This window comes from Myiozetetes cayanensis, unplaced genomic scaffold (assembly GCF_022539395.1).
Source record: "Myiozetetes cayanensis isolate MyiCay16 unplaced genomic scaffold, myiCay2020 scf21, whole genome shotgun sequence".
Classification (NCBI taxonomy): domain Eukaryota; kingdom Metazoa; phylum Chordata; class Aves; order Passeriformes; family Tyrannidae; genus Myiozetetes; species Myiozetetes cayanensis.
This window is the reverse complement of record NW_026087423.1, coordinates 12,455,732-12,477,438: the sequence shown is the minus strand read 5'-3', so window position 1 is coordinate 12,477,438 and position 21,707 is coordinate 12,455,732.

The window sequence follows — 21,707 nt, the reverse complement described above, 5'->3', positions numbered from 1 at the left end:
ATGTGCTGGTGTGGCAAAAACAAGTGGCTGAAAATGAAAAATCATCGTGTGAAAAATGAAAGGGCACCTGTTCCAGTCTCTGTTGACATCCATGAGCCCTCTCTGTCACACTGAGGTTACACCTGCATAATTCACTTGGCTTCAATAGAGCAACTTCTGATTTATATTTGCATGTGTGAGAAGAAACTGAAATCCCTCAGGGGCTATGGCAGCTCAGTTCTTCAAAGAATCATCTCCCTGCTGCAGAGGAGGACCAGACACCAGAGGTCCAAATGAATGGATGCTCACTTCTTTACAACTCTCGTTGCCTTTGTGAGCACGAACTGCAGATGATTGCACAGGCATTTCCAGCATAGGTGTGGCTGCAGTAATTACTGCTCATCCTTTTGGAGGAACCCGTGCTTACAAAACAGAGCAGGACATGAAAGCAGACGAACATGCTGGCTAAAAGGACCCAGCGTGGCCAGCTGGAGTTCAGAGGTCAGGAACAGGGGGTGAGTTGCCTGGGGGAAGGGCTCCAGCACAGGCTGTGTGTGGTGGGTCACTGGAAGGTGTAGCTGAGCACCCAGCACTGCCTGAGCAAGGGCTGTGCTCTGATGCTGCAGGGACGGTGCAAGTGGTGAAGACAGAGGCAAAGGGCAGATGGATCCGAAGGAGGGGAAGGCTCCAGGGAGAGAGCAGTGCCGGTGCTGTAGGAGTAACGAGCTGGATGTGTTTCAGCTCATCAGCCGCTCATCTATTTTAAAGTTGATATTAAAGTATGAAATAGCGTGTGGCAAGCAGGGTGGAGGTACAGACAAGCTCTCAAATCAGCGCTGAGGTGCAGGGTAATTCTGCATTTCTATTCATAGTCCTAGAGCAGAAAAAGCACAGGAGGCATGTGGAAGAGTGAGAAGAGCCTGATAAGCAAATGAGGGAGCATTAATACACCAGGAATGGGGAATTTTTTCTCTCAGCTGCATGAAGTGTTGGTTCTCACCAAGCATGAAGATGCCACAGACACAGTGCTGCCTTTGCTGTCATCTGCCACAGCCTCCCCCAAGACTTGCTAGGAAGGGTCGTGCTGGGAGGACTCTGGCTGTGCTGCCCAGCCATGAAGTGGACTGGTCCTACAAACTGCAGAGCTGCTCTGTCAGGGCTCTGGTACTTGAGCTCCCCTTGCTGAAACCCAACAGGGATGAGACATGGACCCCTCAAGTTCCCTCCCAAAACTACTTCTCTATAATCCAAGAAAAAGTGTCCCTTTCCCTTTGCTCTTGGGGACTTGATCTCACCATGACTTCCTGCAAAGACCCGAAGAAACGTTTTTTTTTTTCTAAAATGTGTGGGGTTTTTTTTAATGTGCAGCTTTTCTCTATCTTGTGTTACGTTTTAATGAATGCTGCAGCACCAACAGCGAAGAAGGCTGTGGCAGGACTGCAGATGAGGGTCTGAGGATGCCATTCTTGTCAAAAGTCAGGGCTGAGGCTTTGGTGGCAGGAGGCTTGGACGCAGAAAGCGAGGAGGGCTTCACCCTGAGCTCACTTAGCCCTGCTCGCTCAGAGCAGTGGCAGCTGCTGCCCTGGACTGTGGAATAAGAAGCAGTCTCCCAGGTTCATTAGCCCCTCTCCTGTTAAGGGCTTTAAAAACTGGGGTCAGGACCTTGAAACAGATCTGCAGGCTGGGAGGGAGCGCAGTTCTGTGCGCTGTCTGTGCAGCCAGGGGAGTGTTCTGGTTCAGCTCCGAGTGGATCAGGGGTACAAAACCACCTGGAATTAATTGAAAACACCAGTGGCCATTTTCAGCAGAGAGGCAGCAACAGGCCAAGAGACTGGGAACACACTGCCCTGATCCCCTGGTTACGCTGGTGGAGCCACGTGTGGGAGGTTTAGGCTGACACTTCCCACGCTGTATGTGCTTTGTGAACTTTCATTTCCAGGGCTGCCAAGGAAAAGTCTTTCATTGTAGTTACAGACATGTTTTATTTGCTTGTAGTGTGCTTATATGCATTTATTTTAGATGTAGGAAGGAACTTTTTTTAAAATGGGTGTGGTAAAACACTGGAACACGTGGCCCAGATTGGTGATGGGTGCCCCATCCATGGAAACATTGTCAGGTTGGATGGGACTCCAAGCAACTTGATCTCACTGAGGATGTCCCTGGTCATTGCAGAGGGCTTGGACTACATGACCTCTAAACATCTAATCCAATGAATCCTATGATTTATTTTCGCTCCAACCACGCTGTCCCAAAAAGAAGGCACTGCTTAGAATGAAGACAGCTTCCTTTAATTCAAATGTGGCTTTTCTGCTCTTAGGTACCTCTCTTTCCACAGGCCACGTGCACACAGCACAGTAACTGTGTGGGATACAGGACTCTACTTGTCAAGCCCACAGAGATGAGGCTCACCAGAAAACTGTCTCAGGTTTGGCCAGGAATTTTAGGTGATTTCCAAATGTCATTAGGAGGATTTATTGGTTCGTATCTGATGAACAGTGTCCTTTGTTTCCTTTCTATTCTTTGGCTTATGAATGTGAAAGAATATCCAGTGGAAAGAATGCTTGTTCACAGCTGGTGGCTTTTGGTGGTCCCTCAAGGAAGGCTCTATGCTCTTTGCTGATGAGGCCATTGGTATTTTAGCACACAGAACAAAGTTAGGATGCTCTGAATATTTATCAGTGTAATCAAGGAGAATTACCCACATGTCCTGTACCTCATTTGGGAAGTACAACTAGATACAAATAATAAAATCAGTGCATTGCAACGTTGATTTTTGTTGGCCTCAGAAGCTTAGAGGAGATGAGGGACTCTCTGTTACAGGAGAGTCACAGCTGGAAACCAGGTGGGACTGTAGCTGCAAGTCTGAGGAGCATAAGGCAGAGAAAGGATGCTCTAGTAAATGTATAAGAGGAATGGATTGTAACTTGCATGAGCAAAGGAAATAGAAGAATGAATGACCTGTGCTGAGGTGAAACTCCTGTTGCATTGTGTGCCTTGATTGGGGTAAAACAGGGTTTACTGTGCCAGTGGCAGAAGAAAGAAGCCTCTTGGTTCCAGGTCTCTTGATGGTCTATTCTGCTCCAGTTCTTTCACCCACTCTTTCCTTCCAGCATCTCCTCAGGCTTTCTGTCAGGCCATGCTGTCCTGCAGGAGAATTTTGATTCACTGTTCCTCTGTGGAGCAGGGCCTTTCCTTTCCTCTCTGCCCCCCACCTTTGGCAGCTCTTGCAGAACACCCCTGGTACCACCCAGCTTTCTGACCAGCAGAGAGATCTGCTGGCCCCTGGTCCAGCCAGTTTTCCCAGTGCTGATGTTCCCATTCCAATTAGTGCAGGTCTTCCACGTGCAGTGTGATGGAGTTCTGGATGAAATCTGAGGCTGCAGCTCATGCAGATAGAGCTGCTGGACCAGTATTTCTTCTGTCTCCTTTTCACCTTATATAGCCATAGCTATAAACTGAATCTCAGAAAACTGAGGTCCCAGGTCCAAGAAGTAGGGTAATGGTTTGGAATTGGGTTTTTTTCTCCTGCTATGTGTTGTTCCACCCAGGTGTGGTGGCTTTCTCCTTGCTGCACAGGAGGTAGGGGCTGTGTTCTTCAAGGGGAAATTCCTGTTTGGGGTAATGCAAATGCAAACACCATGTGTGTCCTTTTTCATTCAAATTACATACAAAAAAATTGGTGATATGAGACATGAGCAAAGGCAGAACAGAGCCTAGAGTCTTTAATCTTTAAAATCTATTTTACATGATTAAAAGGATCCTGCCTAGAGAAAAGCAAGACTGGCTATTTATATCTCCATTCTTCTCCCCACTGCTCCCCCTTTTTTTCCCAGAAAATACTGCACAGTCTTTCACATCTGAAAGACCACGGCTGGCTGCCATTAATTTTAATGCTAAATCCTCATCAGCATTTCAAAACATTATGAAAATGTCTAAGAAACTGTCTTCTAGTAGCTTGAAAATATCGCAGGCAGCAACCTAAATAATACTGTAAGTGCCCTGGTAAGTACAAGAGCCCATGCTGGAAAGGAAAAGAGAAAAATAAAAGGCTTTAGACCACCAAGCAAACGTCAGTTCCACAAAGCAGGCATAAATGGATTGCAGGATTTCATGGATGCTGAGAGTTTGAATTACTGACTGAGCTACACCTCACTTACAGAAAATGTGGTTTTCTTTTTTAGAGAATGCATCAAATATTGAATGCTGGTTTGCTGTGCAGCCTGCTCCATGGACAAGCAGATAAATAACCTTACATGGAGGGTTCTGTTTAGGCTGACAAATGCAATTAAATGAATGGAATATGGCCAGGACCCCCATATTAGTGCTCTGTGGCCCTGCATTGGTGAGGATGATGGATGCCAATTAAATGGAAATGAATGGTCATAGGTTAAACAAATGATGACTCTGATCAAAGCACCCCTCGGTCAGCAAGGCATTCAACCTGCCCTAAACTTCAATACACGGGTTTAAGTCCTGCTTAAAATCGAGCCTCAGTAATTTCCTGCTGGGAAAGGGCTGGACCACGCATTTTTGGGTTTATTTTTTTTTACTTTGGAATATCCACACTTACCTAGTGCTCTATGGAGAGTTTTCATCCAGGAGGGTTCTGCATGTGCCAAATGTCTCTGGGGTTTCAGGACCTGCTATTGCTGTCCCGTGCTCCTTTGTATTTAGAGTGCTCCAGTAGGCTTGGGGGCTGTGTGAGGATTTCAAAAGCTCATGCTATTTCTGCTCTCATTGCTGGTGCTTTCACTGAAGTGTTGCCCTGCAATGGGTTGGCAGCAGAGGGCTGATGAGGGATCCTTTTTTGGTACTAAGTGGGATGTTGCCAGCTGATTGTCCATATCATTTGTTTTGCAAGAGTGATTTTTTTTTCCCCTTTAGTGGATATTTTTAACTATTGCCAAGTCTTTCTGGTTTTGTAAGTCTTAAAATGAATTTTTTATCCTTCACCTTCTAAGAGATCTGGAAACTTATGGCCCCATTTTCATAATGATTAAAAATAAATAAAAAGATGTGATTTATCAAGAACAACAAACCCTATTGTTTTTTCTCAGTTTGTATAGGAACTGGGAGAAGAACTTTCTCCAAGCAAACAAAGTCAAAATGTCAGCTTAGCTGGGAAATCCCAGGGTTTGGGGGAAGTGTCGAGTTAAAAACAAAGGCAGAGATGAGAAACTTTCCTCAGCTCCTGTGCTGCCTTTCCTCTCTTTGATTAAACGTCAGGTTTAAGTGTCATCAACAGTGTGAATTCTGAAGAAGACAAGAGAATGCACTTCAGGTTAGAAAGCTTGTCTTTTATTCAGGTATTTAAAAAAAGCAGCCACTAGACTATTCTTGAAATAAATCACTGAGAGGGTTAGGCAGAGGCTGGAGGTGCACACTGCATTTTTCATCGCCAGCTCCTTGTAGCCAAGGTATGTTGTCAAGACTAACCTTGGAAAAGCACTTCCCTCTCCTCCCTGTGTAGCTCTCCATGGTGACATCATTAATGTTGATGGCTATAATTGACCACAAAGCACAGACCTTTAGTCCCTACCTGATCTTTCCCAGTGTTTATACACTGCTGGCCTGACCACACAGCTGACTAATGAGCATTACACTTGACAAATATTGTCATGCCTAAACAGGAGATAGTGGTTCTGCTAAGACAAGCAGCAAGCCTGGGGGCACGTCATGCTCAAATAGGAAAGTTGGGAATTAATATTAATTCTCTTCCGCTCACTGGGGGCCTGATCCAGATCCCTGATGTCAGTTAAGTCTTTTCCACTCTGAGCTGATATGAGGTAGCCCTTCAAAACAAAATGCAATCAAGTAGCATAATAATAAATTTGACACTAATAGCAGATGCTGCAAACTGTTTTCTAACTGGGATCAGGACTGTTCCAGTAGCTGAGCGAGGTAATGATTTGAGATGGGAAAAACCCCAGGTCCTAATTCCTTCTGGATTTAACTATCTGGAGTCTTGATAAGTGTTGGATAGTATTCCAAATTTTGTGTACTAGAGCAAGACATGGTGAGCAATTTAGAAGAAGTGAGAACCTGTGATTCTATTTGCATTGAGCCTGCTGTGTAAAGCTCTTCATGGCTGCTGTGCACAGAGTGCAGAGCTTTGGGAAAACTCCCCTCTCCCACACCAAGTCTGCTCATAAACCCCTGGGAACTGTAGTACCCACGCTGCTGAGCTGCCTTCTCCTTGCTACCTATGCATTTTTCCTGATTAGAAACAGCATCAAAAGTTTTAATGACTTCTTGAGGTTCCCTTTCTAGACGCTATGGTGCGTTTTTATTTTATATAATTTAAAATAGAGCAGTTCTTTTGAAGTGAAGTCCTTTGGAAGATTGTCCTGCTGACAGGAGATGATTTACTGGGACACATATCTGGGACTGAGTCAAACCCAGCCAACTGATGCAAGTGGCTCTCGGTGCAGGTCAGGTCTAAACGCAACCCAGAGTATTTTGGCTGCTGTGGCTGTGAGCAGCACATCAGCTGCTGGGGTAGAGGTGCTCAGGAGTTTGAAGGCACAGTCCCGAGGCCCACCGAGCACCCAGGACTGTCAGCACTGCCTGGGGTGTGCAGTGGTTCCCTGGCATCCCTGCCTCAAGCATGCCCTGTGTGCTCAGCCTCTGGATCAAATGTGATCCTTTGCATCAGGATCTGCTAACTCAGCCTTTTGTGCTAAATGGAGAAAAAAAAAAAAAAAAGTTTATAATCTGGAAGAGTGAGGACTCTTTTTCCTTGCAGTGCTGGAAAGCAGGTGCAGGGAACGCTTTCCTCCAGCCTTGCTCACTTCCCCGTGGGGAGGACGTGCTCAGTGCACCCACACAGCCCCCAGGTCCCCTCAAACCACGCTCAGGGTGAGCAGTGTGCAGTAATTGAGCTGTGAATCGTCCGAGGACTGTCTTGATCCGTGATGTTTGCTGTCAGTGGGATCCCAGTGGAACCACTGCAGACGTGCCGATGTTCTGCTTCCTCTGCAGAGAGGCCCCAAGCTGCCAGGGCAGGGTTTTGTCTCAATATCACCTCGCTGCTTGCACCTGTGTGCTATTAAACTGTTAATATATCGAGGGGGAAAAACTCATCCAGGAGACTGTATTAGGAACACCTAAATGAGGTAGCTGTGGTGCATTATCCTCGGCAAAATATTATTGTTATTAAATGTTCCCACCAGGTACTTGGACAGCTTGTGTTACAGTGGCAAAGCTAACGTTTCATTATAGCAAGATATATATTCATAATGGATTGCAATTTACCAAAATACACAGAGGGGCCCGGATTTGTCAGTGTGCATTTGCTCTGCAAGAAATGCATCTCACTAAAAACCAGATGTCAGAATTAACAGTGGAGCTTTCGCAGGGTAGGGAAGAAAGCTGACATTTCCGAGCTGGCAGCCCAGCTGTGTTAACGGTGTCAGGGAGCCTTTGTGTCCTTAAGCACAAGGTTTAGCAGTAGAACTGCATTTAGGAGCTTATTTAAATTATGAGTGGTGGGAAATCGCTACACTGTGTTGGTGGCAACAATTGCAGCCAAGGGAGATCCTGGATCCCCTCTTCCCCCCTTCAATGTTTTCTCTCTTTCCATTCACTTGCCATGGTCCTGTCTAGCAGAATTGCAAGAGGTTGTAAGAATTACTTCAGTTCTGAGGAAATTGCTGGTGATCATCGTTAGGGTCAAGGTTTGGAAAGGGATGAGGGAGACAGGCATTTGAAAGCTCTTGCAAATGCCTGAGTAACTCCTTTGAAACGTAAATTATTGATTCATACCCTCCTGTTTTCTAATGTGCTTTATCTTCCTGGTAATTTAACCTAGTTTCCAGAGTATTTTTATCTGTAATTTTCTAGAACCTGTATTACCCATGTATTTTATCTCATCTCTTTCTCCTGTTCTTAGATGTTAGGTAGTGAGTCAGGGCACTGATTAGCTTGACTAATTTGTTGTCATAGCTTTCTGTCAGGGGAAAAAGGATGCACAGTTTTAGAAGTAAAGATAATTAACTGTTGGAACAACACAAGCACCAGTGGATTCTCCAGTACTAGCAATGATAATGCCAGGATGTATGTTTTCCTAAGAAATGTCTAGTTTTCCATTGGCACTAATTTTTGGAAGCCCTTTGGCCTGAACTTCATGGAAGATGGACAATCTTGATGGTCTGTCGTGTTTTGGCACTTCCCAGACCTGGTGCTTGGGCCCTGTTTTTTAGCTCAGCTCCTGCTTGCAGGAGAGGAATGGGAGGAAGGGTTTGGCCATGGGCAAGGTCCAGGCCTTGAGAAGTGTGTACTGCTGGAGATCTCTGTCTCAGGTCACGTCAGACTAAGGGCCACGAGTCACTTGTGAAGTGCTGGGGAATCTTGGCTTCTGGAAGGCCCCTGGGGTCTCTAATCACTGATTGAAATGCAAATTGCAATCTCACAGGGCCTCTGATTGTATTTGCCAGAGCAGATACCGCTTCAAAGGGTGCTGATATGGGATTGCCTGCTCCCTGGGGACACTGCTGGGTGCAGGGGTGCAGCGTCCTGCAAGAGCATCCCCTCCCTGCTGGGCTGAGAGGCAGGACAGGGCCAGGCAACCAGAAGAAAAGGGGGTAGAAATAAGGCAGAGATGCTCTCAGGGAACCCTGTGGGAGTTGATACCCCACTGATAATGAGGGTTGGTGCATTTATCTATGGGTGCTGTCCTGGCCACTGGTATTTGAGGACCCCAGAGCAGCTGGGTGTGGCTGTGTGGGTTGGGAGCAGCTTTCCATGCCCTGGACAGGAGGCAGCGCTCACCCACCTGCAGAAAGGGAGAGATTCAATTTCAGGGCAAGATCATATTTCCTCTTTAAAATCCAGATAGATAGAGATTGCTGTTGACCCCAGCAGCATTATGTGACCTTATCTAGCACACAGATATTTTCCTGAGGATTTCTATTAGAGAGGCGGGCCTGGGACGGGAAGGGCGAGTATGGGGGTGATGCCGAGGTTTGAACCCCCCCTCCCACGCTGAGCAGAGGTGGCTGGTGGGGCAGTACGAGGTGCTCTGCATGGCTGGCTGGCTGAAATAAGGGGAGGATCATCTGGAGGGAAACAGCTCCCTAAAGCCAGTGTAGAAATGCTCAGTAAATCACTTGAGCGTGATCTCGAGCATCTCTTGAAATGTTTTGCTGAAGGGGGGCCCGGCAGAGGAAGAAGTCCTTGGGCAAACCACAGTGTATAAATACCTCTGCTGTGAGTGTAACTAAGGCCACAGAGCTGTCACACAATGCAGTCAGCAACAAACAGGCTCCTGAATTAGAGAGAGAATCTCTGCTGTATTTCAGATGTGACTGTTTGAGCTAAGTGTATAAAATGGCCTTTTTAATAGCAGCTGTGTCTGTGTTATCTTCCCCTGAGAGATAAGCAATTATGAGAATGTTATAATGATTTCTTTAAAAAAAAAAAAAATGGGTCTAAACAGTCATTGCTTTTCCATGCAGGAGATATTTAAACACCAGTACCTTGAACTGATTAAAAAAGCTGTACTGATAATGCAATTTTGTAGCTTGTGATTTGCAGTGAGCGGTGCAATGAATCATGATGAAGGGCTGTAGAGGAGATGTCTGATGGGACCTTTGGCCACTTCGGTGGCTCTGAGATGGTGTGTTCATCTCACAAAGGAAGCTGCACTTGTATCAAACTTCTCATTGATGGGGAATTAATGCTCATGTGTATTTAGTGGCATGTTCTTGTTCATTAGCAGTGAACATGGGAATACCTTGCTTTGCTGAAGGGCCTCTTAGGAGAGCTGTGTTTCTAAGGGATACTCTGTATTCCTCGGCACACTGATGTCTTCTGTGCTTCTACTTGAAGGGTTTTGAATATCACACTCTTACAATTTGCATTTCTCCTGACTGTTTATTAGTCAGAGCAATTACATGTATTTTTCAGACTTTCCCAAATGCAAAATAGATTTTTACACTTGGATAGCTAACTGCTAGAAAACAAAAATCTCCCAAATAACGGAGAGAATCCCTGAATTCTTGGATCATAGAAGAATTTGCATCTGTTCCTTGAATCACCTTGAATCAGGACTTTATATATTCAAGCCCTCTTGGAATCTGTTCCCTTGTGGCACATAACTCTAGTGCTGGTTTATGAGTAAGCCTAGAAGAGAGATGCTTACGGTTTAAGTGCGTTCATGTATCTAAAGGGCAGGGTCAGGATGCACATTGCTGTAAGCAGATGGAGCAGTTACCATGCTGAGCTGGACTCTGTCACTCTGTTCTTTTAATTCCTTCTTGCACTGTGTGTAGAAACCAAAGCAAGAACAACGAGGAAACAACAAAAGGGGGGGTCACTCCGGTGTGCCTCTGAGCTGCAGTTTGAGCATCATTAATTTCACTTCTGCTGGAGGTGACACTTAGGCCTAGAATCCTTCTGTACCCTGGCTCCTGTAATTAGTCTGCTACCCCCTTGATGGGGTCTCAGCCATCTAAATCCGTGTCTTCGAGCAAGTACTGACAGCCCCCTCGTGTTAAGTTTTGTAAACACTAATTTGTGACATCTCCCGTGGCTTAAATCAAAGCACTCAAGTAAAAGTAATAATAAGACTGTTAAAGTGAATGTTGCAGAGGAAAATGCCTGTCACCTGACGCTAAATGGATATGACACCGAGCGTGTTTCAGGAGACGCTTCTAATGAGGAGGCACCGGGGAAGCAGCGCCGCTCGCGCAGCCCTGACGCTGTCAGCTCCCGCCTGCCAGGGAGGGAGAAGATTGCTTCTTTTGAGCCTGGTTTGCATTTTGCTCAGGTGCAGATAAAAGGAGGAGGATGACCTGGCTGCTGCAAGCCTCTGTGTGCACGGCAGCTGTGAGATCCACCGGTGCATCTGATGGCGGAGACCCAAACCCTGTTTCTGCTCTCGTGTTGGACACAAAAGCGTCTCCCAGTCCTGTAAAACTCCCAGTTTAGCAACCAGGAACATCATGCTGAGTAAATTCCTATCCCATGAGAGGAGCAGGGAACAGGGAACATGTCTCCCATGTATGATCTCTAGGCTGGGAGGGCATGGGTGTCACCACTGAGGGGTGGGTGCCCACTGGGTCTCACCAGCGTGAGAAGTTGACTGCTAGGCAGTGGTCTCGTGCTGAGTTGTCCAAATCTGCACAACGTAGTGATTGTGTGGAGAGCAAAACCAGAGTGGGAGGGAGAGAATGGCGACAGGAGGAGAGGTGGTGCCCAAGGAACAGCCTGCACGACTCAGCTGGGGCTGAAGGAAGAGGTGAAGGCAGGAATACAAGAGACATCTCTGCATCTTCAGTGCAGACGGCTGAGGTTATTTTGCTTCTTTGACCCATGAGTGCACTTGAGCCTCCTACAGACTCAGATGGGCAGTGAGTGACTGCACAGAGGTCCTGGATGAGTGAAATGCCCCAGGCCCTGGGAGGTAATGTCTCCTCCTGCTCCTTCCCCCAGGCTGCCTGATGGGCGCTGTGGGGACCCAGCTGCCCCTCTTGCCCTGCCACCCTGCTCTGGGAGGAAGTGACTGTTTGTGGGGCTGGTGGAAAGGTGCCAGGGCTCACCAGCTGCAGCCCCACTGAGTGGGTGTCAAGGAGAGCTGCCACAGAGCAGGAGGGCAGGGGCACAGCTGGCCCTGGGGGCACGATAGCAGCTCTCTCGGGTCATCCCAACCACACCAATCCCCATTAGTAATCCTTTATTCATAGAATCATAAAGTTATTAAGGTTGGAATAAATCTTAATAAACCTTTTTGGGTGCTCTTCCATCAAGAATGTTTCCATTTTCTTTCTTTTATTTCCTTTGTAATTTCATTTAACTGAAAAATGCACTTTTCTGATTTCTCTATTCATTTATGCTTAGGGGGAAACCCCAAGTAGTAAGTCTGAATGCTTCTACCATGGAAATATTTAGTACCAGCTCTGGCATATTTATGTTGGCTCCCTGATTAGACAATGTGCCAAGCTGTCCTTCGTGGCCTTAATTATCGCAACTTCAGGCCAGCATTGGCTGCTTACAACATAATCCCACGGCCTAGAGTGAACTCTGAAAATGCTTAATTAAATGACATTCCACAACAGATTAAGGAGTCAGAAGCCCAAGATAAAGAAAAAGGGAGACTGTGACCACAGGAGTGGCAGGTGCTCTTCCCGTTCAGGATAATGCTCCTGACATGGACTGTTTCATTTTGAGCACATTAAAAAAAAACAACATTAATTGGTAACAGTTTAGGGTTTGCGCTTGGCTTCTTCCATTTTCAGTGCAGAGTGATTCAGAGAGATCCTGTCTTGGGCTGGAGTGTCAGCTGGGCTGTGGACTCTCACTAATTTTACACTAATTTTACACCAGCTGAGGCTGTGCTCGGGCAGTTTGCCTGTCTGGGAACTGTGTGTGAGTTATGGCCAGATCAGGAGCCCACTCATGTGAGCAGGCACTGCCAGCCTGGCCACAGAATGTGGCAGAACTGCACCAGCTTCCCCCTGCCCGTCTGGCTGTGCCAGGGAAGGGCTGCAGGACAGACACCCTCGAACAGCCCTTACAGCAGGGACCAGAGACTTCGTGCACTTTGCTTTAGGTACCTGGATAAGACCCTGTGCCAAAGCCAGCCTTTGGATGCCTGTGTTGCTTTGCTGTTCTGAATTCCAGGGTGAACTTCAGGGTCAGACACCAAAAACCTGTTGCCTTTTTTTTTTTTTTAAATATATTTTTTAAAAAGGAAAACCAATACCTTTTCTCTATATAAAAACCACGTGCAGTTATTTGGGACAGACAGGATCACACCGTGTCAGGGAGCTCCCTGTGGGAGCCAAAGCCCATGTCTAACCACAGAAGATCAGCACACAAATATAAGTGCTGAGATAATGTCACAGTGCACAGGTTAGGGCTCAAATCTTCAGCAGACCTGTTCAGAGCGAGGAAATGACAGTGCCCGGGGCACGTGCAGCACACTGAGCATGTCTCGTTCAGAGGCCCATCAGTAAAGGCAGTTATTGCTAATATTGTATTTTATCATGTTATTCCTCAATTAGTTGCTCCAACAGCTCTCTTGTCTTGGCTGAACATCCTGGCTGTGCAGAACCTGACCTGACGTGGTTTCTTCTTTGCAAAGAGAAGTAGGTTGGGGTTGGATGCTGTGATGTTTCCAGGGCTTTGGTTTGCAGAGTTTGTGTCCTTCTCCAGTCCTGTAATATAATTTCAGCAATTAAACTACGGGAGGAGGGAGTGAGTTAAATGTCCCTGCTGACACAGAGGAAGCCGTCAGGGGAAAACAAAATGCAGAGGGTCTGAGCCAGGATCGTCCCTGGCTGGTGACTCCGTTTGAGGGGAGCTGAAGCAGTCCCAGCCTAATCCCCAGTGTTGCCCCTGACAGAAAATATACCACCTGCTTTGACACAGCTGGAAGCTTTGGGTGCATAGAGACAAGGATTTTTTATATTTGATGGCAGGAGCAAGGCAGATTATTCCTAAACCGCATCAGCTAAGCTGTGCAAGGATGCTCAGCACATCATTTCCCTGTCTCTGAAAGGGAGAAGATTTTTTTGCTGAGCAGGGCTGTTCAAGTGATGAGTTTTCAGCATGAGGGAGGTCCTCACTGCAGCTCAGAGGATACATGTGCTTAACCCTTACCCTGTGGCTGGTCACGATGGGGTGCAGAGCAGCAACCTGGAGCGTGTACCAGCATCAAACCAGCCCTAAGCCTCATCTCCTCTCCCCTGAAATGCTTTTAGAGCCATCATCTGCCTGAATGCTCCATGACTTTACCCAGCACAGTGCATTTACCAACATTAACATTTATCATCTTCTCTGGCAGCTTTCCTTTTCGCAAATGAAAAGAGTTTAAGCGAAGCAAGTGAAATCTGACAGCAAAAACCTCTTTTTCAGTACTCTGTGGAGGATTAACCCAGGCCAATATGTGCAGCATAGGAATTTTTATTTACCTACAGGTATTCTTTGGTTGGAGTCAACAAGTCTGCACTGATTCCTGCTCAGAGCTTTGTATGTGATAAAAAGCATCGCCTCAGATTTGTTTTCTTTATTTTCTGTTTACTATTGCTCTTCAAACTGAAAATTCATCTCGTTCCAGCCTGAAGACCCAGTTCTGCAGGCGTTAGAGCATCCACAGGTTCTCCCATGACGTCTCCAAGTCATCCAGCAACATGAAACTCTTGGATGATTTGCTCTCCAGCTGGGTAGAAGGTCAGAGAGAGTCAAGACCCAGTTTAGTCTTGTGATGTGTTTGTGTGTTTGTGTGTGTGTTTGTGTGTTTGTGTTTGTGTTTGTGTGTTTGTGTTTGTGTGTTTGTGTTTGTGTGTTTGTGTGTTTGTGTTTGTGTGTGTGTTTGTGTGTTTGTGTTTGTGTGTGTGTGTTTGTGTGTTTGTGTTTGTGTGTTTGTGTGTGTGTTTGTGTGTTTGTGTTTGTGTTTGTGTACAAACAGGGACTCCCCCCAGCCGCAGCAGAGCTTTGTGGAGTTGAAGCCCCAGCCTGAGCAGAGCACATTGCCCAGGGCCCAGCTGAAGGCATCCTTTGTGCTTGGAGCACCATAAAAGTCTTCAGATCCAGTCTTCAGCCTTGAAAGTGCTTCTTTGAAGTCTCTGGGCCTTCACATGTCCTCCAGACTTTCCTTTAGTGCACTTTTTTATTTTTTCAGAGGGTTCTTTTTTTTTTTTAAGATTTCAGGTAAGATTTCAACTAGCTGGGGATGTATCAAAGTAAAAAATACTTTGCTTGAGTCTTAATCAATCCAAACTGTTCTCTTAAGAAGGAAAAATAAAGTCTGTTAAAGCAGGCCAGGCACTTACAAGGCAGCAGATGTTTCTCTTTATTGTCAGAACAGCAATCTTTATTAAATACCAAAGAAAGCCCTCTAAATCCAGGAAGGCAGTTGAGTCTATGCTGAGGACACCTCTTCTTCAGGCCAAACAGTCTTTTCTGAGTAATTTGTTTTTCCTGCTGATCTTTCAGTGTTGTTTCCATGACATAAAAGCAAAAGGGAAAATGAATATTTAGCTGTGGAAACCACCCGATAGTTTGAGCTTAAAAACAGAACCTGGGAAGAAGGGAAAGAACTGGGTGATGCCTTTCACACCCGTGCTGACTCCTCCTTGGTGCCAGGACTAACGTGGGACTGATGCAGCAGAGTCCTGGAGATGCCCCAGCCTCAGCAGTGAGCTGGTTTTGCCTGGCCAGGACACAGTTAATGGCCAGGCACGTCTTCTCCCAAGAACATGTCTGACAGAAAGCAAACAACACGTTCCCATTGCCTGGGAATTGCAGAGCGAGGTCTCGGAAGGACGGAGGGAGCTCTTTCGGGGCCGTCTGGAGAGCACTGGCCATAATGAGCCTGGTAGTTTTCATTAGCATTGCTAATGGCATCTTCCACTTTCAAGAAATAACAACAAGGTTTCATGAATTAATAAAAGGAAGATTGTGATTGACTGAACAGAGGGTGTGCCAGCCTGTGCAGCTGGGTTGTTTTAACTAGGTAATGTCCATAGATACGGCAGTAATTTAATTCTCAGTTGAAATACTCCAGAGGAAATGTCAGATCAATAATGTAGAAAAGGGCAAAGATTTGCTAAGCCTGGCTGGCTTGTGTATGTTAACTACAGTGAGATAGATATGGATAAATGCTGAACATTAGGGTGAGTAATCACAACTGTCTTGGGTGTCTGAAAAATTTTTTCTGCATAAACACTGCACAAAAACAAACACATCTCAGGCAAGAAGCTGGGTGTTAAGGTAACAGGTTGTTATTTCACACACAGCTCTGCAGTTAACATCCATGGGTTTGCTTTTTCTCTGGAAGAGGACAAAAGGCCTCATTTCAAACATTTTCCCATCCTCCCTAGTGGTGCTGAGAGTCCCTGTGCCTTATCCCTGCTCTGGGGTCCTGCACCAGCACAGCCTCAAGCCTGCACATGTGTGTACCAGCACCAGCTCTTGGTTTTAAATCTTGGTTTGTACCTGGGTTTTACTTGTTTTGCCACTCTGACAGGTGGGTAGGTCCCACAGGGCTTGTGAGACTTCCACTAGGCTGGGTAGCAAAGGTGCTCCAGAAGCAAATCCCACCTTTTCAGAACAGAAGTCAAGAAGGACTTCTGTTATCAGCAGCTGTGCTCAGCTGTGGTCACGGCTGGCACGCTTTCCTTGCAATGAGGACAAGAACAGGCAAGTTTCTTGGCCTTTGGGCCTGAATCTCGACTATTTGGCTGTTGCACAGTAGTTTTTGCACCCAGCCTTTGCTAAACCACTCAGAAACCTTGAGGATTTTTTAAATTTAAATAACACTGTCCCTTCCAGGACTGAGATTGAGGGCTTTCCCAGAGCCAGTGTATGTGTGTGGAGCCTCTGTGAACACTGTGACTTCAGAACTGCCAAAACAAACAACAGGTGCCTCTGTTATTTTGCAAGGAGGAGCTTCTCAAATGTCAAACTTTGGCAGAGGAGAAGCTTCCTTACCACACTGATCTCCTTACCCCAAAGGCCCTGGGAGCCTGGGTGGTGTATTTATGCTAAAGGATGCCGAGTTGGAAAATATTTTGAAATCACCTTTGATGAAGAAGCCTTTAAAGTGCTTTCCCAGCTACTCGTTCATCTGCTTAATTTCTGCTTTCAAAAACAGTATGGATCAGTATCAGGTTTAAGTACAACTGAAGAAGGCACAGGGTGACTCAGAGAACCCATAATAGCCATTTTCCCAGGGGCTTGGCTCACCTGCTCTGGAGAATTGAACATGGGTGTAGCTACACCGAGGTCTGTACCAGCACAAACCTGTGGTTCAGAAACATGGTGAGATTGGGAAAAATGCTTACACCAATGCAATGAGCCCTGAACCAGGAACTGGGCAGGTTGCATGGGTGTCCAAGCAGAGTTTGTCATGGTGGTGACTAATGGTGGGTGTGCTGCAGTGGAGTGAGACTGTACAGAGCACTCCTTCAACTGGGCTTCTTCACTTACAGTACCAGCTGCTGGCTCTTTTGGGGAGCTGGTAAAACCAAGACCCCCCCAAAGACCCTCAGGAGCCTCAGGAACCACCCACCCATTACTTGCCATATCACGGTGCTGCTTTCCCAGCAAGGTGACAGTGGACAGGATCTGTCCCCGGATGGGGGATCCTGTGGTGGGGATGTGTGTTGCTGCTTCCCATGGTGTTCCCTGGGGATGTGGGGGCTTTGGAAAGAGCTGTGAGCAGCCCAATGCCTCCATCCCCAGTGTCAACCAGCCTCTTACTGGGCTGCTCCCAGCTGCGTTTCAAAAGGAGGAAAGAAAAGAGCTGACAGAGCTGGAACCGCTTTAAGGTGGAACTGAAACAATAGCTTGTGGCTGTCTGAATCAGTTCCCTTGTTCCATGAATTTGACTCAGAGCTGAGCGTTTCAGAGCCTCAGAAAGAGAGGGCTTATTTCGATTTTGGTTCTACTGATGGGCAAAGGTCACGGCAGCTGGGAGGAGAGGGGAAATGAAAGGCACGGGCTTGGCTGTTTTCTCCGAACCAGCTTCACCCGTTCCTGGTGACGATCTCAGCAGAATAATAGCTGATACTGAGCAAAGCCCAGAAATGAAATTAACACATGGGAAATTGCATTAGAGCCGTGTCAGGAGCCCTGCTGCCCAGCAGCGGGAGCGAGGCGTCCTGGGGAGGGGGAGCAAGGAAAGCCGGGCCTCGGAGCGCGGCACCTCGCTCTGCCACGCACAGCCCGCACCTCCACCTCTCTGCACTGAGGCCAAGGCACCTGCAGCTCTGCCCGTGGGGCTGCAGAGATGCTCTGAGAGACGTGCACCCACAGCTCAGCCTTTCCTCAGCCTTTAACACGCGGTAAATCCAAACCAAACTTGCCAGCAGGCTCGAGGCTGATGCCCGAGCTCCTCCGGGCACTTGCCAAACTTTCGAGAGCAGGTCATGGCACGCCATGAGAGATGCCCAGGAGGAGCAGCCAGGATCCCTGGCCATGTGGGCTCACAGCAGCCACTCTCAGGGACCAAGCTTCACCTGTCACCACGGCAAAGGGCTCCACCTGCCTTCTCAGACCAAATCCCACTTTTGGTCTCAGAGATGTTGCAGATCTCTGCTCCCTCTCCAGGTTATCTATAGCCTGTTCTCTATGTGTCCATCCCGGAGTGAATGCTTCCCTTTCCCTAGGGACTGTCCCTGGGGTTTCTGACAACAGTTTGTCTTGCAAACACATTAACCTGAGGATGGTGGCCAGGAAAACCAAGAGCTCACTGCCCTCGTCAAACATCCCAGAGCTCCTGCTGGAGGTGCTGCACATCCCTCTGTACCCATGCAGGGAATGCATAAAACATGGGCTGATGTTTGGAACAAGGAATGGCACAGAAGGAATGAATGTTTTATGTACATTAATATTAGCAGTAAACCTTCTAAGGAACAGTTATATCTGGGGAGGTTAGAAGAGCTGTTGGGATGCAATAGCCATGGAAACCTTCTCTTTTGCACTAGTACTGCCAGACTGGGTTCGTGCCATGCCAAACCAGTTGTCAGCACTGGGATGTGTCCTCCACAGTGAGACACCTGCCCAGAGGCCTCACAGGTCCTCTGACCCTTGTGCAACACCTCTCACAGGCCCTCTGCAGAAAAACAGCTTTTTGAGGGTCTTTTCCTTAAAAAAAAAAAAGATGCTGGCAGGTGGTGGGGCAAGTGCTGGCTGTGGGGAGCCCTGGCTGGGATCTCCTGACTGCTCCTGCATTTTCAGCTCGGTGGAGCCAGCGGCAGGGCCCGGCCTCACAGCTTGTCCCACTGCCGTGGTGGCAGCTGGGAGCTGCTGAAAATGTGCCAACACACCCACTGTGACACCTGTGGCTCTGGTGTAGAAGGCAGGTTTGCACAGGGACGGGAGATTAATACGGGTATTCCCATGGTGTGGTTAACGACATCATTTACTTGGGAGGCTCCTGGGACGGCGCTGACACTCGCTTCAGCAGCTGAAGTGTTTAATGTGTTCTCCAAGGCACTCTCCAAACACAGAGAGAGCTGAGTGACACAAATGTGTTTGCAGAATGTTTTAGGGTTAGCGTGCTCTGGAGCCACGCCATCCAAGGATGGTGAGTGCTGGGAACAGCTCTCTGAGAGGATCATGATTCGGCCAGGGGGCGTGATTATTAAATACATCACAAATCTCCCTCTCTGTGTTTTTCATACCTTTTCCTCAAAGTATTACTCATCTAATTTTCCCTCTGAAAGTTATTAAGGGTGACTCACCTTCAGCTCGAGTGAGCAAACATGACCAAGTGTTTATTCTGTTCACGGCTGAGCAATTTTAAGCCCAGATCCTGACCTTAAGAATGTATCTGAGCAAGGCTGGTGGGTAAGACAGCACACCACTGGTCCCTGGAGCATCGTGACTCAGAGACATATTTCTTATTAAAATGCTTCTGCTTTTAACTCGAGGCTGTCACATCTTGCTGACCAACGTCCACAGAGAATTTCCCATCCCACCCTGAGCAAGTGTTGGGCTGAGCTCCCCAGCAGCTCCCCAGCTGCCTCCTGCTGCCAAGGGGACATCAGCCAGGGGCTTTGCTGCTGTCCCACCCAAGTGCTGCAGGAAAATGAGCTGGGAAGTGCTTATTTTCTTCCATAAGCAATGAATGTAAGTCAGAATGGGTCCACTTGTTGCTTCAGGGGGTAAATAAAATTGAGCATCCCTGGGGCAAGTGGAGAATGGTGAGCAGGGGCTCAGCTTCTCCCCATGGCTGCTGCCAGAGAGACCAGCCTCTCACTCCTGCCCCAGCTGAAGGCTGGTTTGTATTTTCTTTTTGGATAAAGCTCTGGTTTTTTTTTTTTTCCTTGGGACTCGAGATCAGCAAATTCATTTTGCAGTGACAGCTAAGGGAGGGCAGAGCGTGTGCTACCAGTCTGCCTGTGGAAGCCTCCTGGTTGCCTGCTGTTAATCTGAGCAGTTTTGCAGGCTCCCAGTGCTTTTGTCTTGAGTTTTGTTTTCGGTTTGGGTCTGGTCACCAATCCCACATGGTTTCCTGGCTGGCAGAACAATCTCTAAGCTTAGCAAACAGAAGGCTTGTAGCATGTCAAGTGAGCAGGTGAGGGAAACCTCACACCCGGCAAGAGTCCTGCAAAGGAATGGAAAAAAAAAGGCAGTGCAAAGGCTGGTGTCACAAACCTCCTTCCAGGCAACTTGCAGAGAGGAAGGGACTTTGGTAGGGGCCCAGGAACTCTGGGTGCTTGTGTTGGTGTTTATTGTAGCAAGGAGAGACAAAGGGAGAGCAGAGACTGAGGTGTGCACTGGGCTGGGGACGTCACCCTGTGCCACCCATCACCCAGAGCTCTGAGAAGGGCGGCAGAGACACGTGGGGACAAAAACGTATCCTGTGCTGAAACACGAGTGAAACTGGCTGGGAGCAGGTTCAGGCTTGGGAAGTGGTGCCCTAAAAGCCTCTGAGCCCTGGAAGTGAGGTTTAATTATTAGTTAATTGGCTGGGATGTATCTCATTTGTCACAAACGAGGGGAGGAAGGATGGGGGACTGTGGTTGGTGGAAGTGGAGCTGGTAAGCTCCTATTTAAACTGGCATGGGGAGCTGCCAGCCTGGCCTGGAGGAGGTAAAGGCTTTCTGGCATGGTGGTGCCCTCCCCAGGTGTGTGTCCATGAGAAGTGGAGGATGTCACCTGCAAGCTGTCACAGACCAGGCTTTCTTGCTCCTGGAAAAGGCTTTGGAGATTGCCTGCCACTGTGCTGCATGGGCTGATGCTCCCAGGAAGACAGGAGCAAGGTAAGGTGTGTTGCATTTTAGGTGGCTTTATAACCTGGGAAATTGCCTTTTGAGAGGGTCAGAGGGGGAAAAACCAGAGCAACTGTGATGCTTTGAACCTTAAACACTGTGAGAAAGCTGCTGTGAGGAGACTGAAAATTTTTTGTCTGGAAAATATGAGTAGTCCTAATCTCTCATTGCCTTCTTTTATAATGCATGGTTTAAAAACATGTTAGTGTTATCTTTACATGATATAGGAAGGAACCATGTAATACTGTCTCTTTGAAGGTTGTATTAGAGCTCCCTATCTAAGCTAAAAGGTCAAATCCCAGCTGATATCTCAGAGGAATTGTAGAACAGCTGAACAGATGTTAAGTTGAGCCTCTGATTTGGGGTGTCCCTCCCTTTGCAGTGCTGTAGATGCTTGTGATAGCAGCCAACCAAATTAATTTGTGCTCCTCTTCTTGCTTGTGAAATTAGAATAACAGCAGTTTGTTATCTTGTAGATCTTGCATAGATCAGCCCAGTGAAAGTTATGGGGGAGTGATGATGGCATCTGTACCAGAGCTCAGGGAAAGATGAGGGGCAAAGAAACCAGTAGGATGGAGTTCGGGGTTGAAATGCAGCAATTTGGGGTTCAACATTCCTAATGCTCTGGGAAAAACTCTAGCAGTTTTGATGTTGCACCTTGCTGAGCAGAAATGCTTCAGTGAGGGTGCTAAAATGTAATTAGCAGAGCTATTCCAGTTGAACTGGCTTTGCCACCCTGTGCTGTGTGCTCCGGACACGCCGCTGGGAAGGCACAGAGCCCTGAAGCTCCTCCTTGCCTCCCTGCTCCCCAAATCCAGGGCTGTGGCAGTCCCTGGCACTGGGTGTGAAGTGTTGGCCTCATTTGCTGACGGCTCTGGTCCGTCCATATCTGAGACAAGATTATTAATATGCTTTTACCTCCCGGGATGACTGAGGTTAATTGAGATTTGCGAGGTGCTGAGATCCTGCAGCAACGAGCGTGGCGAAGAGTGGAGGCAGCAGTTG